Source organism: Lupinus angustifolius, chromosome LG11 (genome assembly GCF_001865875.1).
Source record: "Lupinus angustifolius cultivar Tanjil chromosome LG11, LupAngTanjil_v1.0, whole genome shotgun sequence".
Lineage (NCBI taxonomy): Eukaryota > Viridiplantae > Streptophyta > Magnoliopsida > Fabales > Fabaceae > Lupinus > Lupinus angustifolius.
In genome coordinates this window covers 5,560,520-5,567,010 of record NC_032019.1, presented here as the reverse complement: position 1 = coordinate 5,567,010, position 6,491 = coordinate 5,560,520, and the positions used below count along the sequence as shown (strand labels likewise).

General features: G+C 32.8%; 1 pseudogene; it reads left to right on the top strand.

The window, feature by feature from the left end:
- On the top strand, positions 273–2,709 carry LOC109360147 (annotated as a pseudogene).

The window sequence follows — 6,491 nt, the reverse complement described above, 5'->3', positions numbered from 1 at the left end:
TAAAGAGAAAAAATAAATTCAACAATTGTATTTACGAATTCATCAATTGAAATAAATAATTTAAAAGATGTAATAAAATTGTAATATTTTAATAATTTTAATAAAACTTCACTTCTTATGTAAATTTGCCCTAGGGAACGCCTTGTCGGTCTGTGATATGTCATATTTCAATAAAATAAGAATGCAAAAATGACCATGTAACTTTTCTTCTAGTGACATGATGTCCGAGTGTTCATTTTCCCACTGTTTTCTGAAAGCTTGTGCTGAAGGACTATGAGAACAATGGAGAATCTAGAAGAGTACACAAACAAAGTGATAGAGGAATTTGAGGCAATTTCAAAGGATGCTGAGAGGGTTCAGAGGGAAACACTGAAAAGCATTTTAGAAGATAGTGCATTAGCAGAATACTTGCAGAGTTTAGGACTCAATGGAAAAACTGACCCTGAGAGTTTCAAGGCAATTATCCCACTGGTCACTCACGATGACTTGGAGCCTTATATCAAAAGAATCTTTGATGGAGATAATTCTCCTATTCTCACTGGAAAACCCATCACAGCCATGTCTTTAAGGTCTCACCCTCATCCATGTATTTGAATTTTCAATTGTAAAAGTATCAAAAAAAGATGATGATGATGATGGTGATTCTTTCAGTTCTGGCACTACTCAAGGCAAGTCAAAATATATACCGTGGAATGATACGTATATGGAAAGCACAGTGCAGATATTTCACACCTCTTTTTCCTTTAGGAACAGGTACTAAACTTCATTTCTCTTGTTTCAACCACATTGCTATTTTCTTCTTCCTTTTCTTTGTTATTCCCCATTCAGGTATGATATAACCCTTGGTGGTTACACTTACCTTCTCTTCTAATTGGAACTGAAAGTGACACAATTTTTGTTCTGCAGAGAGTTCCCCATAAAAAATGGCAAGGCCTTAAGCTTTAACTACAGCAGTAAGCAGTCCCAAACAAAAGGAGGTATAAAAACAGGTTCTGCAACAAGCCATTTGTTCAGACACAAAGGGTATACCCAAGCAAAGGCAGCAATCAACTCACAAATTTGCAGCCCTAAGGAAGTGATATTTGGTACTGATTTCCAGCAATCATTGTACTGCCACCTCTTGAGTGGCCTAATTTTCAGGGACCAAGTTCAGTTTGTGTCTTCACCATTTGCACATAGCATTGTCCAAGCTTTTAGAACCTTTGAACAAGTGTGGGAAGAGCTATGTAATGATATAAGGGAAGGTGTCCTAAACAGCAAAGTCACAGACCCATTGATTAGGACTGCAATGTATAAAATTCTTAAACCAGACCCTGAGCTAGCCAACTTGATCCACGAAATATGCACATGTTTGAGCAACTGGTATGGGGTGATACAAGAGCTTTTCCCAAATGCTAAGTATGTGGTTGCAGTCATGACTGGGACAATGGAGACATATTTGAAAAGGTTGAGACATCATGCTGGTGAGATGCCTTTGGTGACTTCTGATTACGGATCTTCTGAAGGGTGGATAGCAACAAATTTGCATCCAACAGTTCCTCCTGAGTTAGCTTCCTCAAATTGCATACTTTGAATTCATCCCTCTCACAAATAATAGTATTACCTATGTGAATCCTAAGCCATTGGGCCTAACTGAAGTGAAGGCTGGTGAGGAGTATGAGCTTGTTATGACTACTAGAACAGGTATTGAATTATATCTACCTATTTTTTTTTTACATTTCTATCTATTGAATCAGGACTAAGGTGTAAGGACCACTAACTATTACTTTCTCCCTCATATTGGAAACTTTTTACACTTTCATAATATTTCTAGAATCTCATTAATTATTTGATGACTATTGTGTATATTGCATATAAGTTTTATTTTCTGTCTGGTTTCTGAACTATAAATTTTTGCTTATAGAAAAGGAAGTGGAGTGGGTTTTTTTATTGGGAAGAACTCTTACTGTTAGAGTTTGGATTTTTTGAAGTGATAAGTATGAACTTAAAAAGTATATTATTCAGAATTTATTCTGTATTTTTGGGAATGTAATTAGAGATTCATGGGGGCATTTCACTTTTTGACAATGGCTCTAGGATTTAGGGTTTATCAACAGTGAACCTATTTAAATTCTAACGTTCTTTCTAATACGTACATTATTAATACTATAACATGGTTTACTTGCAGGGCTATACAGGTATAGGCTAGGAGATGTGATAAAGGTTACAGGGTTCTATAACTCAATTCCAGAACTCAAATTCATTCGTCGGAGTAACATTTTGCTCACGGTTAACATCGACAAGAATACAGAGAACGATTTGTATTTATCTGTGGTTGCAGCATCCAAGTTGTTAGCATAGAAGAAAGTAGAAGTTGTTGATTAGACTAGCTATGTTGATTTATCCAAAGAGCTAGGACACTATGTTATATTATGGGAAATCAGTGATGAAACAAGTGAAGAAGTGCTTGGTAAATGCTGCAATTGTTTAGACAAGTCTTTTGTTGATCCTGCATATGCCTATTCCCGCAAAGTCAACCACATTGGGCCCATTGAACTCGGAGTTGTTAAGAGAGGAACATTCCAGAAGATTCTTGAGCATTACGCTGGAGGAGGGGCTTCAGTTAGTAAGTTCAAGATACCTAGATGTGTGCCCCCTACTAACAGCAAACTCTTGCAAATATTGAATGAAAATGTTGGGAAGAACTATGTCAGTACTGCTTTCAATTGAATAAAGTGTAGGAATATCATATAGCAAAATAACAAAATTATGCTATGGCTTTTATAATATTACAATATGCGAGAGTCTCCTGCATTCCAAAAGACTATGTTATGGCCTGTATAATAATACACTATGTTAGTAATGCTTTTATAATAGTTTATAATAATATTTTGATCTCTCAATTTTTTTACATGATTCAATTCTTAGAAATTTATAAAACTTCAAATGATCCAAAAAAATATTAAATGTGGGTTAAATTAGTTATTTTTAACATATTTTATGACCATTGATAAGATATTATTTTGACTTATATTCGTGATTTTTGTGTACTAGTTTGGATTTTTATTTTTTGGATCAAGTTAGTAAAGGCAAAATTTTATAATGACTAAGATGGATATTCACTCAATAATTAATATCTCTCTTGCTTTAATTGCCTAAAAAGTTTGTTTGTAACTTGAGTTTTGGAGGGGAGAGAAATATAAGTCAGAATCATAATATATACTTGTGAAATGACTAAAACCTTTCATTTATCTTCCTTCCCTCGAAACTCAACTTGCAAACAAATCGTAGGATTTTATTAATTTCTTGGAATAATGAAATTTTAGTACTTATATTTGACAACCCATGTTTAGCGTGGGATCCTGTCCAATACTGGATAAAATTAAAATATGTGGCAAAAAAAAATTCTTCTAACCGTTATGATTGCATGTTATTTTTCTATTAAAATATAAATAAAATCTCTTCAAAAAAATCTCATCCTTATATTTTAGTATTGGTTTCTCCGGAGGAATTGAACTCCCATGTTTGTGCCTTCTTACTAGCAGTCCACATATTTAATGTTGCATGTCATCTTTGGCCCTAGATCAGATGGAATCTTTTGGAGTACCAGTTGGGCTCTTTTAAATACTTTGACTCGGCCTTGGGGACTCCTTAGAAGGAACTCAGTTTACCTTATGCAAATCAATAAGGGATTTCTAGGAAGATAGTCTTTATGCTTTTCTCATGTTTTTTCAAATAATGATAAATCTGTCAATTACTTTCTAGTGCTTGTAGATAGATGATCACCTATTCAATTTTATATAATTCCAATTTTATATGTAGTCATGCATTTAGTTTAACAATCATGGATTTCGTTGATAAAATCTTGCTTTGTTTTCTCTCTTGCTAGTTCATTCTTTACTGTGAAATAAATTTGCTGAGCTAGCTAGAGTTCTTAGTTTTACCTGTCAATGACATTCATTGGGCAAGATAACTAAAACTACCATGAATCATGAATTATCATTCACCATAAGACCTGGTGTATTTTTATTATTTTCAATAGTCAATACTTACTCCATGGTCCCTACAATGCTCGCTATACATAATTTATTATCACAACAGTCCATTCATATCTTGAATCAATTAAAGACACTTAGTGGTGCTAGTGGTCCTGTAAGCTATTTATCATTTTTGTCTGGCAACAAAAAAGGCAAAAAAAAAGGAGATAAATAAAAACACACAAAACTTAGTTGGTAGCTAGTTCACTCATTGGGACCAGGAGTTGAGTGGTGTAAAGTGCAGATTTTTCTCAGAAAGAACTATTTGTGCACAACATGATTAGGGAATGAGGTACAGAGGCACCAAGACAAGCAAGCAAGCTTCATTATTTTTAAAATTTGGAGGACCTTGCAGTTTCATGTTAGAGAGGATGTTGACAACATGGTTGGTGTGGGAGCCATAATGAGTGAAAACACCAATATTATGACTTAGGTATATGAAGAGAGTCCAATCAAAAAACTAATTTATTACCTGACAGAACCCTAATGAGTTTGCAATGTTATCTAATTTGAACTCCTAACATTTAAGCCCACAGACAACTAAAAAAGGGAGAAAAAAACATGGTCAACATGCTAGGCCCTGTGACTACAAATTTAGTCCGAAAAAATTATATTCTTACCTCTGGGAATGGAGTATCTCATTGTATAAGGAGATAAGTTATCTCCTTATATGAGGAGATACATTATTCTCTCAATTTTGTTATATTTGTTTTATAATCATTGATAAAAAATTCTAGTTTTAGAAATAATAATTAATAAATGAATAATCATTATTAGTTAACTAGTGCAGTGATGGTGCACTCGCTTCTGCTTTACTCCTAAGCCAAAGTGGAGACATAAATGCTTATGGATCTATCTCCATGCTCCCTTTTTTCTTTGTCCCTCCTAATTTTTATAAGTTATGAAACCTTTCATTATCGTTAATTAAATCTAACAATGACCATTTTCTGAAATTATTTGGGAGCGACACTTATTATGAGGGGCAGTCATACACTCTAAAAAATATTATTTCCTTACTCATAGAATGTAAAGATACTTTAGTAGTACCAAAAAATACTAATGAATAACACTCTTAAGTCTAACTATATATGAACCAAAAAAATTGTATGAAGTAGATCCATCCAATCTTGATCAGATTAGCAGAAGTTAAGGTGTGGGTAATTAGATTTTCTCATATATCAAACAACTTTGACACTATTTAAATAGATAAGCACGGGCATAGCTTTAAACCATGTTGTAACATTATAGTAATGAGCATATATCTACTTAAAGAACTAGTTTCATTATAGAGTGTAAAACCTATATACTGACAGTGTAAAAATTTATGCATATGTACCCTAATATTTGCCATCCATTTTGATTACTTTTTTTATAAGTCAACAATAATTAAGTATCAATGGTGAATAATACAATGACAGTGTATAAAATTTATACACTATCAGTAAATACATATTTTTCTCTTCATTATATTATAGATGTTCACCGGTCAAATAATATTGTATCCATAAACCATAGGAGGGTATTTGTGGCTAGAAGGAAAATGAAAAGAAGGTGGAAAATTAACTTCCTTCCATGTTCCACCCATCTTCAGATAGTCCAAAATAATAATAAAAGGATGTCAAAATTTTTATTGTACATACTGTAATTAAACCACTCACGAATGCAATGACACAAAATAAATGGATAAAATTAAAGAGATCTTATCTAGGTGTGAGATTTTGTCCTTTTGCTTCTTTTTATAAAGAACATTAATGATGAAAGAGATGTATGAGCTAGCTTCAAAGCTTTAGGGGCTCACTATGGTTGATGCCTTTATGGTGTGCAAGGCAAAGCAGAAGAAAATAAATTTGCATTGGAATTGCATCCATGTGAAGAATAACTTCTGGAGAACTCTAATACTCTCTATCCTCTATCCTCCTTTCAACAACCACAACCAAATTTTTATGGCATAGATGACAACACTTACAGAGGTGTAGCATGATGATTATTAAGGAGAGACTTATCATAAAATGTATATCTGCTATCTCATAATAAGTACAATTATATGTGTTATAAGTTTATAATTGGTTGAAAAAAATGTATTTAAGTTAAAATTTAATTATTAACTATTTTTTTGATCAATTATAACTTATCGTACATGGAATTGTACAAATTATGAAAGAGAACATGTGCACCTCTTATCCTAATACTACTCTCAACTAAACATATTTAACTACAGTTCTAATGAGATCCTATGCATAGTGCTAATATGATAGCAGCTTCTATCCTCCTCTCAATCAAAATAAAATTGTCAGATGCACATCTTTTACATTTCTGCATGTAGCATGCATGAGCTGAAGTGTGGCCATGATATGAAATTATTATTGATAATATCAAATTACATATGAATAAATCCATTTAATTTTAAATTATTAATACACCATCAACAATGAAAATATGATTGAGACTATTAATACCATGTAATAATTTATCACG